This window comes from Piliocolobus tephrosceles, chromosome 9 (assembly GCF_002776525.5).
Source record: "Piliocolobus tephrosceles isolate RC106 chromosome 9, ASM277652v3, whole genome shotgun sequence".
In the NCBI taxonomy this organism is placed as follows: Eukaryota; Metazoa; Chordata; class Mammalia; order Primates; family Cercopithecidae; genus Piliocolobus; species Piliocolobus tephrosceles.
In genome coordinates, this window is record NC_045442.1 from 119,610,719 (window position 1) to 119,629,039 (window position 18,321).

The 18,321-nt window shown below is 46.2% G+C and overlaps 1 protein-coding gene across 1 annotated transcript in view; it reads right to left on the reverse strand.

Annotated features, from left to right (window-relative positions):
- Positions 1-14,892, reverse strand: part of PROSER2 (proline and serine rich 2) — a 47,809-nt gene extending 32,917 nt beyond the window's left edge. The window contains exon 1 of the mRNA XM_023223256.2: positions 14,809-14,892. The gene's annotated coding sequence lies outside the window, so the exon portion shown is untranslated. The remainder of the gene's footprint in view (positions 1-14,808) is intronic.
- Between the last annotated feature and the right edge of the window lie 3,429 nt (positions 14,893-18,321).

Sequence of the window (18,321 nt, forward strand, 5' to 3'; positions counted from 1 at the left end):
AACAGACACCTGCCCGCCTCACTCACCAGAGGGCACCTGAGTCTGGCTGCCACCAACACAGAAAAGGAAGGTTTCCTGGAGGCTAAAGAAATGATTTATCAGATGCTTTTAGCACATTGGAGCCTTTGAAAGACCCAGTATGTCAGGAGATGATACAGGCAGATAAGTTATGATTTAATGAGGGAAGAAAGGACACGGATCGCCTAGAAACCCCAGGGCAATTCAGGAGGGAAGCCCAAAGACGGCAAGGGTGTAGTAAGAGAAGAGGAAAAACCCCGAAGGTAACCTTTTCTAACACCACAGTTCAGCTCACAACCAACCAGGGAAAGGTTAACCCGATGCACTTTACTGAAGAAAATAAGCTGGAACAAATAACATGAAGTTTCCCACATTCTACTATCAGGTTTTGCACCGAGTAAATGTGGGGGAAGGAAATCGTGTCTTGTAAGACTTGGATTCCATCCAGACAGCTTCAACCAAATCACAAGGTAATTACTGTCTCTGGTAGTTCTGAACGTGAATGGAAAAAGCATTCTCCTTAGTCAAGTCATGTAGAACCAATCTTGCTTAGCAAGTCTATGTTACAGAGACTGTCTGTGTTAAGAGAACTGTCCCAGCTCATTGCCATTGCAAACACTTCACAAAAACAGGTCCAGGCTGGGTCTGAAGACTCAACCCCATGCGCCTGTATTGCTGCAGTTCTCCTTTATCTGAGGGGGTATGTTCCAAGAGCAATAGTGGATGCTTGAAATTGCAGACAGCGCCAATCCCAACCCATCTGCCAGCAACTGGAGCTTGTTTGTGTTCATGTCTTCTACCTACAAAGGTAACTGAGCACTTGTCACACAGTGGCCATAACTTGTACAGTATGAAGTGTGACAGCAGAACTAATATAAATTTCTTTTTCCTTCTGCACAACTTCACAGATAGAAGATGATGTGTTCTTACAGTAGGTCTTAGCGACCTCAGCATTTGATTTTTTTTTCTTCTCTAAGTTGAGAACTCTCACCCTTTTCAGTTAAAGGAAGCACTGGGTAGCTTCTTTACAGCATATACAAGTTGCCAGCCAGCATCATGCCTCTTCCGCTTCAGGGCCATTACTCAATAAAAGTGACTTGAACATAAGCACTGTGACACAGAGAGCTGACCTGAGACCTGAGGTGGCTACTAAGTAAGTGATGGGCAGGTGAGGACGCCCGGCAAAAGAGGATTCGCATGCAGGAGGCGATGGACTGGAACGACATTTCATCCCACTACTCAGAATGGTGGACGATTTAAAACTTATGAAGGATTTATTTCTGGAATTTTCCATCGAATATTTCTGTACCACGGTTGACTGCAAGTAACTGAAACCATGGAAAGCAAAACCGTGTGTAAGAGAGGACGACTTTGGTATAGGTTTATAGACTCTCCTACCTTGTCCAGACACCCACCATTAACCAGCACTTTCAAGATACAGTCAAGACAAGCACAGGTGAGCTGGGAAAGAGGTAGAAATGAGCTTCTAAAAGACGTCCCCCTTCCTGTGTCAGGATATGCAGTAGGGCAGAGGTCAGTGAGCACACTTACACACTACAGCAGGGTTGAAGTGCACATCTACATGCTAGGAAGGGGCTGGCGTGCACACCATGAGTTATGTAAAGATTTGTTCCAAAATAGAGAATAAACATATCTTAGGCAAGAAATTGTCTTTAAAGCTATATCCTGGCCAGGCGCAGTGGCTCACGCCTATAATCCCAGCACTTGGGGAGGCCGAGGTGGAAGGATCACCTGAGGCCAGGAGTTCGAGACCAGCCTGGCTAACATGGTGAAACCCCGTCTCTACCAAAAATACAAAAATTCGCCAGACATGGTGGTATGAGCCTGTAATCCCAACTACTGGGGAAGCTGAGATGGGAGAATCACTTGAACCTGGAAGGTGGAGGCTGCAGTGAGCGGAGATCACACCACTGTACACCAGCCTGGCCAACAGAGCGAGACTGTCTCAAAAAAAATAAACAAAAAAAATTAGCCGGGCATAGTGGTGGACGCCGATAATCCCAGCTACTCAGGAGACTGAGGCAGGAGAATCGCTTGAACCCGGAAGGCAGAGGTTGCAGTGAGCCAAGATCGTGCTACTGCACTGCAGCCTGGGCGACAGAGTGAGACTCCATCTCTAAATAAATAAATAAATAAATAAAGCCACATCCCTAAAAAATCCCTATATGGTGACTTAACAGCCAAGCCCTTTTCAAAAAGCTGTGTTTTCCTTGACCTTCAAGAGCACCATGAATGAGAGCGTGTCACAGTGGGAAGTCTTTCTGAACCACCCCGCTCATCACCATGAGTGGGCTTCTTCATACGGGTAAGTGGTGGGTGAAAATAAAGATCGTAAACACAAAACAGCCATTGTTGGCCCTAATGCTAGTGGCTCTTGACAACACTCATCCATGTGAACAGGCATCAGTGTCTTTTATGTGACAGGCACTTTGCTTTGATTTTACTCAAACGAAGAAGAGAGTCCTGCTTTTTCATCGTTTCTATCTGGTTCTGTGTTACTTCCTATTTTTATGTAATCGTGTATTAACAAAAATGAGTTTTATAATAAGAAACGTACTAGAAGAGGAAGCAATGAATGATGTCAAGACTCTTCTATAGTTTTTTAAACTCAATTCATAAATTAAAGGAAACTGAGTCCATACATTCTATTTTCTATTATTCAACTTAAGTAGGGCTTTAAAAAACAAACTCTTAGACTAAAGTAACCATTTCCTTTTCACTCTGAAAATAATGTATAGACTACTTTCGTAAAAATAGGATTTTACCCCAGTTATCGTGACACACCAGAGAGCTCTGAGCACAGGCCTGGTTCCTTCTCTACGTTCACACACCAAGCCCAGTGTCCATGTCATCCCTGTCCTGCCGCACCAAAGCTGCACATTCAAACACAAGTGAGCAGAGCCGACCTCACGCAGAGGTAAGAGGAAAAGGGGCTCCTACAGCGTTTTCTTCCTCCAAGGTCAAAAGAAACCAACACTCATATCACATTCACCTGTAACTAACATTTCTTTTCTTTTCTTTCTTTCTTCCTTTTTTTTTTTTTTTTTTTTTAAGACAGATTCTCACTCTGTTGCCCAGGCTGGAGTGCAGTGGCACCATCTCAGCTCACTGCAACTTCTGCCTCCCGGGTTCAAACGATTCTCCTGCCTCAGCCTCCAAAGTAGCTGAGACTACAGGCGCCCACCACCATGCCCAGCTAATTTTTGTATTTTTAGTAGAGACAGGGTTTCACCATGTTGGCCAGGCTGGTCTTGAACTCCCGACCGCAGGTGATCCTCCCACCTCGGCTTCACAAAGTGCTGGGATTGATTATAGGAGTAAGCCACTGCATCCAGCCTCGATAACTAACATTTCTAAAATCCCAGTTTACTCTTGATACCACAGGCCAGGCAAGGTGGCCGAGTGTTATTTATATTTTTTTTGAGAAGAAATCTTGCTCTGTCACCTAGACTGGAGTGCAATGGTGTGATCTCGGGTCACTGCAATCTCTACCACCCGGGTTCAAGTGATTCTCCTGCCTCAGCTTCTTGAGTAGCTGGGATTACAGGTACCCGCCACCACGCCCAGCTAATTTTGGTATTTTTAGTAGAGATGGGGTTTCACCAGGTTGGCCAGGCTGGTCTCGAACTCCTAACCTCAGGTGATCCACCAGCCTCATCAGCCTCCCAAAGTGCTGAGATTACAGACGTGAGCCACCGCGCCCTGCCGGGTGGCCGAGGTTTCATTATCCTAATCTGTACCGCCAAGGAGCCGATCTGTAAGGTGAGGCTTTAAAAAGTATCTCTCTAGAATCTGGCCTAGCCTTGTCTCTTCCACCTTCCTTTCCACAATTTGAACCAGGTCTCCTACGAAAGTGCTATTCATGGCCGGGTGTGGTGGCTCACGCCTGTAATCCCAGCACTTTGGGATGCTGAGATGGGTGGGTCATGAGGTCAAGAGATCTAAATCATTCTGGCTAACATGGTGAAATCCCGTCTCTACTAAAAATACAAAAATTAGCTGGGCATGGTGGCGGGTGCCTGTAATCCCAGCTACTTGGGAGCCTGAGGCAGGAGAATCGCTTGAACCCGAGAAGCAGAGGTTGCAGTGAGCTGAGATCGCACCACTGCACTCCAGCCTGGGAGACAGAGTGAGACTCTGTCTCAAAAAAACAAAAAACAAAATGCTACTCACTTGGGAACCCCTTCCCACTGCCTCCCTGCTGCCCTCCTCCCAGGCTTCAAAGCTTAGCTCAAAAGTGCTACCGAACCCAGTCAAGCCTTCGTGACTCCCTCATCACTGGTCTCTCCTGCCTGCTGTTGATACCTGCCGCGGGTTCACTCTGTGTGCCATTTTTCCCATTTGGATACAATTGATCCCATAAGGTTTCTGTATCTAATTCTTATTTTCCTCCATTAGATGATACACTCCTTGTAGGCAAAGCTTTTTTTTTTTGAGATGGAGTCTCACTCTTGTCACCCAGGCTGGAGTGCAGTGGCATGATCTCGGCTCACTACAACCTCCGCCTCCCGGGTTCAAGCGATTCTCCTGCCTCAGCCTCCAGAGTAACTGGGATTATAGACGCCAGCCACCACACCTGGCTAATTTTTGTATTTTGAGTAGAGATGGGATTTCACCACGTTGGCCAGGCTGGTCTCGAATTCCTGATCTTGGCCTCCCAAAGTGCTGGGATTACAGGCATGAGCCACCGCACCCAGCCAGCAAAGCTTTTTTAATTAAAAAATTTTTTTTTGGAGATGGGGTCTCACTATGTCACCCAGGCTGGCCTGGACCACCTGGACTCAAACAATCCTCCTGCCTCAGCCTCCTGAGTTGGGACTACAGGTGTGAGCCACTGTACCCAGCAAAGACTTAAAAAAAAAAGAAAAGCCACAACATTTTGTATAATACTTGTCACACAAAATACAGACTTAAATCACTATTTATTATTTAACCAAAACTCGTATTTAAAAACTCTAAAACCAGCCAGGCACTTTGGGAGGCTGAGGTGGGCGGATCACTTGAGGTCAGGAGTTTGAGACCACCCTGGCCAACATCGTGAAACCCTGTTTCTACCAAAAAATACAAAAATTAGCCGGGTATGGTGGCGTGTGCCTGTAATCCCAGCTACTCAGGAGGCTGAGGCAGGAGAATCACTTGAACCCGGGAGGTAGAGGATGCCCTAAGCAAAGACCCAGCCACTGCACTCCAGCCTGGGTGACAGAGTGACACCCTGTCTCAAAAACAAAACAAAACTCTAAAACCATCTTATTAAAAAAAAAAGATAGAGTACCCTAAAAACAGACCTTGGACCTAAAAGAAAAGCTTAAATACTTGAGTAGTTTCAAACATACTAACATCGGTGTGGTTATCATCCTTCCCCCTCCACCATATTTATAGATCAAATCCTTCCAGTTTAAGAGAAATTAATCTCATCCAATCTGTACATTTACATCGGGAAATGGGGCAGATGAGGGGAGTGACTTTAAACACAGCAGTAGAAAGGATGCTCAACCCAGCTTCATAAATAACGATGTATTAAAAAGCTGACATCAATACACATTACACACGCTAACCCAGTAACACCTCCCAATACTAACAGGTAATCCATGTCAATATGAACGTGTATGCATCTACGAGTGTAATCCATGACCAAAATTAATCTTAAAAATGGGCCTCCACGGAAATACAGAGGCTGCAGTAAAATAAATATGAAGCACATGAGGAAGCAACTACTCTTTAGTCTGCACTGCTTCTCAATTTCAAGAAAAAAACCTTGGAAAGAAAAGAATGCTTCCAAAAATTCTCCCTAAGTAAACTAGGACTGTATCCCAGCACTGAAGATCAAAGAAAGATCCAGGTGGAAGCTGGCTGCTGGGAGTGTAGGCAGTTTTGTTTTGGAGTTTGAAAACGTCGACGCGGTCACGGTTTAGCACCCTTTTCATATGACTCTGCTTTTCCTCCGAACTGGGATTTCCCTTACTTCTGAAATGCCTTACGTAAGAACTTAGAACCTTAAACACAGATTTTAAAAGGCTAGTAATTGTACTTCCTGGAAGAATAATCATGCTTTCACTTAGTTTTTCTTTTTTTTAAAAAAAAAAAAAGTTCTTTCTGAACAATGTACAGAAACAAGGTTGATTTCAAACTGTCTCTGTTGTGAATAGTTTCAGCTGTGTTAATAGGAGCAGTGATTTACTCCCAGCCACACATCACGTGGAAGTAATTGATTCGCCCACACTTAAAGCAAACAAGTTCACCAGGTCGCCTTACCTAGAGAGGCTGGGTTAACAGGCCCTGAGGGAAGACGCTTCCTACTGCCAGTTCACCATCGCTGAAGAAGATACCAAACCAGATTCTCCTCCAGTAAAATCTCACCTGAACACAATCTTGACCAGATGTCTGATTGGGTCCTAGTAACAAAAAGGAATGACCCAGAACGCAGGCGAGGGGAGGTCAACCAGAGCAAAGTCTAGCTGGGGGAACAGTTCTAGCTGACGCAATGTTTGCAAACCGGTATCCATCTCCAAGGTTTTGGAAAATAATGAAAACTGAAAAAAATGTTTGTGAAGATAGACACTGCACATTTTTACTCAGTTCACTTTTGAAAAATGGACAGTTGGCGTGTCTATTACGTTTCTGGATTCCTGAGCAAATTATTTATGGATAGAAGAAAATTCCAGTTGAAGTGATTCTTCTTTTGTGACACAAGCTTGTGTGCTTTGTCTTTATTTGCTTAGCAAATATTACCGAGCACCCAACATGTGCTTCACTAATGAGATAAATGTAGTCCTTCTTGCTAGGAAGGAATTGTTACACCTTATTGTTTTACAGGGTTCTATAGTGCTCTCCCAACACCCCCACCCCAAGAAGCTCAAAATTCTTGGCTGAATTTTTCATCCATGCTCCCAGTGAAAAGAAAGCTGGCTTACAGCATGTTCATTTAGCACTGGTATTTATAACACCTGGTTAGACTGGCAGCCGGGGTCTGATTTACATATCTTATCTCAAGTTGAACAGATTTAAATCTACAACAGGGTGGAACAAGCTCACACAAGACCTCCTGCTGGGAATCCAACGCATGAAACTTTTAACCTCATCTTCCAAAGTCCCTTTGCGAGCCGGATGATGGATGATGTCAGTAAGGTAAGGCGAGTAACAACCTCCTCCCTGTGAAGGAGCTAGAGGCTGCTTCTCCTCCTGCTCTTCCTACACCTCCGGGGAACCTGCTCGCAAATTCCTCAAGTCAATCCAAGTCTGGGCACAAAGGCATTTCCCAGTTTTAACAGGGCGGGGAGAAACAAGGGGTTTTTAGCACATTTTTAAGCAATGGGGACCACCAAATGTTTGTTGAAAAACCTAGAAGACTCCAACTCACAGTTTCCATGTTACTCTTTTCAGAAGTCCAAGGAATGCCTATGAACCTCTCTCAGAGAAATCAGGACGCCTTTAAGTAGCTCAAGGGTAGCGTCTGCTATGGAAGACAGATGGAGATGTCTCAGGGACTAAATAGTAGAGTCAGCTATGGAAAACAAATGGAGATTTCTAAACCTAGAACTACCACTGGACCCAGCAATCTCACTGCTGGTTATCTACCTACAGGGAGAGAAATGATTACATCAAAAGACACCTGCATTTGCACCTCTACCGTGGCCCTGCTCGCACCTGCACCTCTACCGTGGCGCTGCTCGCACCTGCACCTCTACCGTGGCGCTGCTCGCACTTGCACCTTTACCGCAGCGCTGTTCACAGTAACCATCACGGAATCAATCTAGCAGTCCATCGAGAGATGACAGGATAAAGGAAATGTGATATATAAACACCACGGATGACTACTCAGCCATAAAAATGAATGCAATCATGTCTTTTGCAGCAACATGGATGGAACTGAAGGCATTATCCTAAGTGAAAGTCTAACTCTGAAAGTCAAATGCTGCATGTTCTCACAAGTGGGAACTAAATGATGGGTCTCACAAGTGGGAACATAAATGCCCAGAGTGAAATAATGGACACGGGAGACTCCAACAGGTGCGAAGGTCCATGGAGAGGGGATAGGAGGGCTGAAAAACTGCCTATTGCGGCTGGCACAGTGGCTCACATCTGTAATCCCAGCACTTTGGGAGGCTGAGGTAGGGGGATTGCTTGAGCTCAGGAGTTCGAGGCCAACATGGCAAAACCTTGTCTCTACTAAAATGCAAAAATTAGCCAGGCATGGAGGCACATGCCTGTAGTCCCAGATACTCCAGAGGCTGAGGTGGGAGAACTGCTTGAGCCCAGGAGGTGAAGGCTGCAGTGAGCCAAGATCACGCCACTGCACTCCAGCCGGGTGACAGAGCGAGACTCGGTTAAAAAAAAAAAAAAAAAATCAGGAGTCAAGAAAAATAAAGAAAATTAACAGAGCAGACTCACCTCATGTACATTTTGGTGCCACCTCATTCTTAAAGTAATATTGCTGGCATTAGCAGGAGCTCATGCAACAAATTCATTGGTTACCTAGTGTAGATGGAGGGCAATTTGTGGCATATGAAGAAACTGAGGTACAGCACCTCTAAGTCAGTTTGGCAAGTCTGACAGAGCTGGTTCTAGTTTTCTACTCTAGCACAATACTTTATTTATTTATTTATTTTTGAGACAGAGTCTCGGTCTGTCTTCTAGGCTAGAGTGTGCGGCACTATCTCTGCTCACTGCAGCCTCAACCTCCTGGGCTCAAGCAATTCTCCTGCCTCAGCCTCCCGCATAGCTGGGTCTACAGGTACATACTACCACACCTGGCTAATTCTTACATTTTTTGTAGATGGGGGTCTCCCTATGTTGCCCAGGCTGGTCTCAAACTCCTGGGTTCAAGCAATCCTCCCACCTTGGCCTCCCAAAGTGTTGGGATTACAGGCATGATCTAGCATGCCTGGGTATGTAATACTTTTAAAAAACTTTTTTTTTGCACCTAAAATTCAATTCGACAACTGACATCCCTGGTGTCTTCCCCTTGTTCATACCATCTTATACCTTCCTATTTCTATGCTGCCTGCCTCAGTCCCTAATATCCTGTTCAACTTCAAGTTAATCCCTCCATGTGTAAATGTCTCCTCCACGGGAGAGCCGAGAAACAAGATCTACCACTGCAACCTACTCAGAAACCTTTGCTGGCCCATGCCCCCAGCTGGAAGGCTAATCCCTTTTAGCGTAATCACTGACTCCTCAATTCTACCGTGTCGGCCTAAATTTTCCCCTATGCTACCCTTGTCGGCCCAGCTCAAATGCTACATTCTCCAGCTGGTGGTTCCGACACCCCTGACAGAAAGACTCTCTGTGCTCTGCTCCCAGAACACCTGTGGGTCTCTGTTATCAATTCACATTGGACAGTGAATGTCTCCTTTACCCAAGCAAAGCTTCATGGGAGCAGGGTCCACGCTGCCTTAGTCACCACCGTATTCCCAGCGTGTTAGGAACTCAAATCTTCACTACAACTCTTAACATTCTCTGCATGTTTGTTTGTTTATTTTGGAGACAGAGTCTCGCTGTGTTGTCCAGGCTGGAGTGCAGTGGTGCACTCTCAGCTCACTGCAACCTCCGCCTCCCGAGTTCAAGTGATTCACCTGCTTCAGCCTCCCAGGTAGCTGGAATTACAGGCACGCACCACTGTGCCCAGCTAATTTTTTGTATTTTTAGTAGAGATGGGGTTTCACCATGTTGACCAGGATGGTCTAGAACTCCTGACCTCAGGTGATCCACTCGCCTTGGCCTCCCAAAGTGCTGGGATTACAGGTGTGAGCCACCGTGCCTGGCCAAAATGCTCTGAATATTTATAGAAAATGCCAAATGCACCATTTTTAGAGGCAGCATCAGACCCAACTCAACTGTTTATAGTCTAGTACAAAAGAGTATAGATGTATATGATATATATATTTTTTTCACACAGAGGGTTCCTTTAAGTAATATGTGCAAACTAAATGGTTTGAAATACGCTCAGAATCAGTGTAAAGGAAAGCTATGGTGAATCTCCAGTTTCAAGGTCTGAGAAGGGCCTGAGAAGTCATTCAGTCTTACCCCAAATTTTGCAGACCAGGAGACCGAGTTCCAGAAGGGAGAAGGGTGAACCTTGAGGCCACACAGCTATCGGGGGCTGAAACCTGATGCAGATCGCCCTAAATTCCAGTGTAGTACCGTTCTTTTCCCCTATATGCCCATTAACCTAATTTTAAAAAATAAAATGTAATCTGTGTACATCACAAAAAGACATATATCAAAAAGAGAAGGTGGCTCATGCCTGTAATCCCAGCATTTTAGGGGGCTAAGGTTGGGGGACTGCTTGAACCCAGGAGTTCAAGACCATCCTGTGCAACACAGCAAGACCCATCTCTATCAAAAATACAAAAATTAGCCAGGCATGGTGGCATGCACCCGTAGTCCCAGCTACTTTGGAGGCTGAGGTGGGAGGATCATCTGAGCCTGGGAGGTTGAGGCTGCAGTGAGCTGTGATTGTGTCACTGCACTCCAGTCTGGGTGACAGAGTGAGACCATGTCTCAAAAAAAAAAAAAAAAAAAAGAGGACTTCCATGTTTGTGTGCACAATGACCAGCCCAACAGCTTGGCACATTGTACAGGATCAGTCCAGAAATACTGTACTGCCAGACAAACTGATCAATACGCCAGGCTTGGGGGCAAGAACTACCACAGGCAGAAGATTAAAAATGTCAAGGTACAAGTCAGACAACTGGCTTCCCAGGAGAAGGAGAAGCAGCTTGAAAGACAAAGCAAAAGCAGGAAAAAACCCACAACAGAATGAAGCATTGGGAAGGAACCTAAATATACAAACCAAGCCCTATACAAATAACCACACTTACGCACATGCAAAATTTCACGATACAAAAAATAACACAAAAAGAGAATCAAGTTCTCGCCGGAGATTTCTCTAAAGATGTGGCCAATAAGCATCTGAAGAGATGTCCAGCATTGAAGTCGTTCAGGAAATGCACCAAAACCACCGTGAGATACTACTTCATACCCACTAGGGGGACCGGGATTTTTTTCTTTTCTTTTTTTTTTTTTAGTAAAGGAAGGCCAAGCGTGGTCACTCATGCCTGTAATCCCAGCACTTTGGAAGGCAGATGTGGGCAGATTGCTTGAGCCCAGGAGTTTGAGACTAGCCTGGGTAACATGGCAAAACCCAGTCTCTACAAAAAACACAAAAACACAGCTGGACGTGGTGGCACATGCCTGTAGTCCTACCTACCTTGGAGGCTGAGGTGGGAGGATCACTTGAGCTTGGAAGGTCGAGGCTGCAGTGAGCTGAGATCATGCCATTGCACTCCAGCCTGGGCAAGAGAGTGAAATCCTGTCTCAGGAAAAAAAAAAAAAAAAAGGCCGGGCGTGGTGGCTCATGCCTATAATCCCAGCACTTTGGGAGGCCAAGGCAGGTGGATCACAAGGTCAGGAGATCCAGACCATCCTGGCTAACACGGTGAAACCCTGTCTCTAACTAAAAATACAAAATATTAGCCGGGCGTGGTGGCGGGTGTCTGTGGTCCCAGCTATGAACCCAGCTATGGAGGCTGAAGCGGGAGAATGGCGTGAACCTGGGAGGTGGAGCTTGCAGTGAGCCGAGATCGCACCACTGCACTCCAGCCTGGGTGACAGAGTGACACTCCGTCTCAAAAATAAATAAATAAATAAAAATAAAAATAAATAAATAAAAAAATAAAAAGGTGGGGGGAAATAACAAGCGGTTGACAAGGATGTCGAGAAACTGGAACCTTCACACATTGCTAGTGGGGACACAAAATGGCACAGCTGCTATCGAAGACAGTTGGCAGCTCCTCAGCAAGTGAATCACAGAATTACCATATGACCCGGGGAATTCTACTTTCAGATATAGACCCAAAAGAATTGACAACAGGTGTTCAAACAGAAACTTGTACACAACGGTTCATAGCAGTACTATTCACAATAGCCAAAAGGTGGGAAGAACCCAAAGTCATTCATCTGACGAATGGGCGAATAGAATGCGATCTGTCCACACAATGGAACATTATTCAGCCATCAAAAGGAGGGAAGCAACGGTGCACGCCCCGACATGGACGGACCTTGAAAACATTGTGCTAAGTCAAAGACACCAGACACAAGAGGCCACAGATTTTAAGATTCCACGTGTATAAACATCCAGAAGGTGCAAGTCTACCAAGACAGAAGGAGATCAGTGGTTGCCAGGGGTTGGGAGAGGGAATGGGAATCGTCTGCTTAATGTGTTTCCTTTTGGAGGGATGAGAAAGTTCTGGAACTCAACAGTGGTGATGATTGCCTAACACTGGGAATGGAATGTACTTAATGCCAATGATTTGTGCACTTTAAAGTGGTAACTTTTATGTTCTATGTATTTGACTATAATAAAAAAGACAAACAGCATCAAGTCTTCACAGTGCTAGAGTCTCTGGCAATACCCAGTCCGAAGACACACGTTCACGAAGAGCTCTCCCATCCGCGTCTAACAAGGCAGAATGCTCTCCCCACATGATCCTTTCCTGCCCATCCCGAATGCACAGATTAGAAGCCCAGCACCAACTTTCTTAAAAGACTCTTGGTTTTCAAGATGAATGCTGCCAGTCTAGAAAGGGGACAAGGGCATCATGCACAGGGGCAGCTTCACTGTGGGTTCCGCAGACAGAGGCTGTTGTTGCCACTGGTTGGACATAACCCGTGCAGAGGGCAGCGCCTCCGTGAACACAGGCTTTCCTATGGTGGCCAGGAGACCCCTCAGAGTGGAGCGGGGATGGCTGCAGTCTATCAGGGGCGGAGTTGCAAGGCCCTCTTCTCAGAGCACATAGGCAGCTAGGAAGCCACCAAGTGCAAAGGAAGGTGACACGCAGTGATGGCCTTCACCGTCAAAGGAAAGAGCTCGGGTTCTGGGATGCTCCTAGGATTCCCCTGGCACCTCCCGAACGGCCTCTGTGCCACTGGCAGCTGTCCCACAACACTGCAGATAAGATGCACTTGAACTTCTAGTTCTAGAGGCTCCCCTGTTCTCAGCTCTGCTCTACCCAGGCCCTTCCTCTCTCCCTCTTCAGGTTTCCAGGCTCCACTCCTGGAGTTATCCGAGATGATCTTCCAAATCAACACACAGTGCCAACTCTGGGCGCCTCAGGTGTCTGAGAACTTTGGAACCAAGGCCAGGTATCTCTTCAGCTGCTGATGAAGGCTTGCTTGATCTGGTTTTAATCAGTTTGGGCCATGTGGCTGTTATCTAGAAATGACTGTATGCTGGATGACCAGTCACGGCTCTGCGCGCTGTAAGTGGTCAGTCTACAAATATTCTTGAATGAATTAACGAGCAAATCCCCCCCACCGTGACACCCCCTCCCCCAGCAACCACAGATTCAAACACGCTCAAACTTTCCTAAAAGCATCGCTCCTCTTTCCAGCTTTCGCTCCACTATCACTCTAATTTTGGATTTCTGATTTCTAGTAATGGAGAAAATATGTTACTTTTAAGTCATCAGTATCTAAAATTTTCAAAGAAAGCTCATCTGAAGTGCTGTTACCAAGGGATATAATCCAATCGTATTAAAATGGCTATTACTAGTCTGGACAAGAAAACACACAAGATTCCATACATACGCTGTCAACTTTGGCAAGAAAGATTTTAGACAACTTCCATCCTTCCCACCCAATCCCAAGTCAATAGGGCATTTGTTTGTATTTCCACATTGGCTTCATGAACGAAAATACCTCCTCCACCTAGAAAAACAACCAGTAAAATTCAGACACAGAACTTGGAGGGCAAACTTTTTAGTGCATGCTGGGACACTTTTATGTAGTGTTTTTTAAAAATAACGTAGAAAAGTATTTTTAATAATGTTTTCTCCTATGAGCATTTTCCTCAAGTTTCCACATATGCCTGGTTTGGTCTTTTGATACCTTTCAGAAATACAGATTTTTAAAAATGTTCTCCGTTAAAATTGGAGCCAGATAGAACCTTATTCCTACAGATCTGAACGTTTTACTCTGTTTAGGGTGGAAAAAGACACGCACAGTCATTTTCCTTCACTCACTTTTAACTTTTCTGCTCTGCACGCACTAGGTTCTGGTAAAGAGTTAAAAGTTTTCTGAGGTTAGTTCCTGCGGTTAAGGAAAAAAAATACACGAAACAACTAGATGCTTAAATTTAGACTCGGTAAAACAATACTGGGAAACTTTCAAAGCCTTGGAGAAATACTGGAGTTTATTTTATTGCCTTTTGTTCAATTTCATCACACGGGTCACATTTTCTCCTCTATTTCAGTCCCTCCCGCCGGCTGGGTTGGGCAGACCCTGCACATTCCCGCGTGATTCCAGGACCTGGGGGCCCGGGTGGAACAGGTGGCTCCGCCCGCCGTGTCGGACCCGCACCCTCTCCGCGAGGCCGCACGGGGGTCCCACAGCGCAAGGGACAGGGGTCCCGGGCTGGGGGACAGGCGTTGGGGACAGCGGGGACGCTCTGCGCCCAAGGCTGGGAAACCCGCCTCCACCCCTGCGCCCCCAGGACAGCCCCAGACTCGGAACCCAGCGCGCTCCCCGCCGCGCCCCGACTCAGAGGTCCCCGAGGAGGCAGCGACGCCCCGGGGTCAGGGTTCGGGCACCGGGTGGCCTCTGCGGCGGCGCCAGGCTCCCCTAGTAGGAGCGAGGAGCGCGCAAGGCAGGGTCCGGCGCCCCCTCTCTGCCCGACCCGCCGGCGTCCCAGCCAGACCCCAGCGCCGCCACCGCCGCCAGGACGCCCTCCCGTCGCTCCAGCCCTGCCCGGAGTCCTAGGGCCGCACTCACCTCGTGGGAGACCCCTACTCCGGGACTCAGGTGTCCACGCCGCCAGCGACCCGGAGCCCTCACGCCGCCGCCCGTCCGGCGCAGATTGTCCCGGGCCGCCCCGCCGCCAGCTCTCCCCTGTGCGCGCCCACCCGTGCGCGCTCCACCGCCCACCGCGCGCTCGCGCCGCAGGGACTCGCGAGCCTCAGGCACGCACTGCGCGCCCCCGCGGCGCTTAAAGGGCCAGGCCCCGCTGCGTTGCGGGACCCCGCGGCCGCCTCCCGGGTGCCCTCAGTCAAGGTGTGAAGTTAGAGTTGGGGGACATCACCGTGAAAATCCCCAACCCCATCGCCGAGCGACCCAGGCAGAGAAAAGCAATAGGGATGTGTGTTTGAAACTTGCAAGAGATGGGACATTAATTTAACCTAATTTTTCTTGAGACAGGGTCTTGCTGTGTTGCCCAGGCTGGAGTGCACGTTGTGCGATCTTGGCTTACTGCAACCTCAACCTCCCAAGCTCAAGTGATCCTCCCAGCTCAGCCTCCCAAGTAGCTGGTAGCACAGGTGCACGCCACCACACCCAGCTAATTTTAAAATTTTTTGTAGAGATGGGTGGGGGTCTCATTATATTGCCCAGGCTGGTCTCGTACTCCTGGGCTCAAGCGATCCTCTCACTTCAGCCTCCCAAAGTGCTGGGATTACAGGCCTGAGCCACTGCACTTGGCCTTTAATTTTTTCTTTTCTTTTTTATTATCATCAGCTTGGAGAGGCTATTTTATACTTAATAATGCTGATGCAATTTATTGCATACCTGTAGCCTCAGACACAGCATTTAATGTGCATACACCAAATACATTATTTCATCTAATCCTTAAAATGTTTTTCTGGTTTCTTAACCCCATTTTACAGAGCAGGAAAGCTGAGGTTCAGACAGCTGAAGAAACTCATGGGAAAATTTTTGACCCCATGGCTCATTGCATTTTCTTCTTCAGGCTATCACCGTGGAAATATCTCCCAAGGTTAATAGCTGGTTGTGGAAGGCTTTTGTAAGTTGATGGAAGTTAATGTTACTGGGTTTAATTCAGTAGGCAGGGAGAAAGCAAGGGTTATGGGGTTGTATTAATTGTAGGGTTTGTTACATACTCAAATGGCAAATGTTAAAACAATCTAGATTCCCAAAATGTTTGTGTTGACTCCCATTTTACAGAAAACTAAGAAGGAAGTGGTTGCACAGAATGACTGAGTCACTGGCCCCACTCAGGGTTGAGCCCCAATGCCTTAGTCCTGAGGTCATTTCTTTGCCCTCCCCAGAAAGAGATACCTGATTAAAGGGAAGAAAACTTTTCCTCTAATAACACATTGGCCTCACCTAACTCCCTGCATCTTTAATTAATGTTTACAAAGCACTTTAATCTACCCAACATGCTACTTAATTGGGTCAGTATTATTATCATCTCTTTCTGAACAAAATCCAGGAGACAATCAACTCTGACAGTCCTTAATCCTCAGTGAATAATAAACCTAAGCTTTCTGGTTATGTTCTTCTATTTTCCTTCTCACATTTTTGTCTCATGTTGTGTTAAATATGAACGCATTCGTCATGAAGTGACATAATAAATGGTAATATTAAACACCCACCTATAGGTGACAGGTAATATGGCAGCTGCTGTCTTTAAGGAATTTATTTTATTTTACTTTTTGAGACAGGGCCTTATTCTGTTGCCCAGACTAGAGTGCAGTGGCGAGATTGTAGCTTACTGCAGCCTCCAACTCCTGGGCTGAAGTGATTCTCCTGCCTCAGCCTCCCAAGCTGGGACTACAGGCACGAACCATTATGCCTGGCTGATTTTTTATTTTTCTTTTTGTAGAGATAGGGTCTCACTCCCACAGTAGTCTTAAACTTCTGGGCTCAAGCGATCCTCTCCCCTGGGCTGCTCAAACTGCTGGGATTAAAAGCATGAGCCACCACACCTGGCCCTTTAAGGAAATCAGATCAAGAGAAAAAAAATTTTTTTCCCTTGGTTTTGGTAAATGATAAATAATGATAATTTGGTAAATGGTAAATGATAAATGATAAATGTTGATAAATGCTTCCTATAATTATTTTTCTTTTTTTTATTATTCTTTTTGCTTGGTTAAACTTTTATGGTGCCTTTTTTCACAGGTGAAAAAGAAATGAGAAGGATGAGATTGAAGGATGATGGGGTTAGAAAGGAAGAAGGGGAAAAGAAAAAGGCAGAAAAATAGCAGAAAATGAACAAGGAAGAAAATGAGACTGAGAAGGCTTCAACCAACAGGCAGTTAGGGACGTGAGGCCAGCCCCTGCTAGCATGTCCTAAATCTTTGTCGGAATCATGATCAGGTGGCCCTCGGGTGGCCTGGCACAGACCTGGCCAGAAAGTTAACTCAGGCTGCCCTACCGCCCCGATGCTCCCCTGGCCTAGGCACCTTTGTGATAACTGAACGCACAAAGGGACAAAAAGTGAGAAAGGACAGTGAAGCCAGGTCAGAGGAAAAGAAATAGTTTACAGGGGAAATTTAAAGATGGTTATTTGGCCAGGCACGGTGGCTCATGCCTGTAATCCCATCACTTTGGAGAGGCCAAGGTAAGCGGATCGCCCGAGGTCAGGAGTTTGAGACCAGCCTGGCCAACACGGCGAAATCCCATCTCTATCAAAAATACAAAAATTAGCTGGGCATGGTGGCACATGCCTGTAATACCAGCTCCTCAGGAGGCTGAGTTAGGAGAGTTGCTTGAACCCAGGAGGTGGAGGTTGCAGTGAGCCGAGATTGCGCCACTGCACTCCAGACTAGGTGACAGGGACTGTCTCAAAAATAACTAAATAAAGATAGTTATTTGTGAAAGTACTTAGATAATGTCCATAGGAAAAGAAATGAATAAAGAAATATCTGGAGGGTCTTTGTACTGTTACAGTTTTAAAACCTATGAAATTTTTAAAATTTCACTGTAATGTCACTTGACTTTTTCATAAATGTTTTCTGAGGCTGGTCTTTGCTCAGAAAATCCTGATAATACATAACCCCCAAATATGAAAGAAATATTAATGAACTTTATGTAGGTTAAGAATTTTAAAGTGAGCTAAAAAATAAGCTAGGTCTTTTTATGTTATAAAGGAGTATATTAATTACTGTATAAAATTGACTTCAGGGCCGGGCGCAGTGGCTCACGCCTATAATCCCAGCACTTTGGGAGGCCCAAGCGGGCGGATCACGAGGTCAGGAGATCGAGACCATCCTGGCTAACACGGTGAAACCCCTTCTCTACTAAAAATACAAAAAATTAGCCGGGCGTGGTGGTGGGCACCTGTAGTCCCAGCTACTCCGGAGGCTGAGGCAGGAGAATGGCGTGAACCCGGGAGGCGGAGCTTGCAGTGAGCAGAGATTGTGCCACTGCACTCCAGCCTGGGCAACAGAGCGAGACTCCATCTCAAAAAAAAAAAAAAAAATTGACTTCAGAAACTGTAATATATTGTAATATATATCATGACCACTAGAGGGAGGCAGGCAGGAAAGG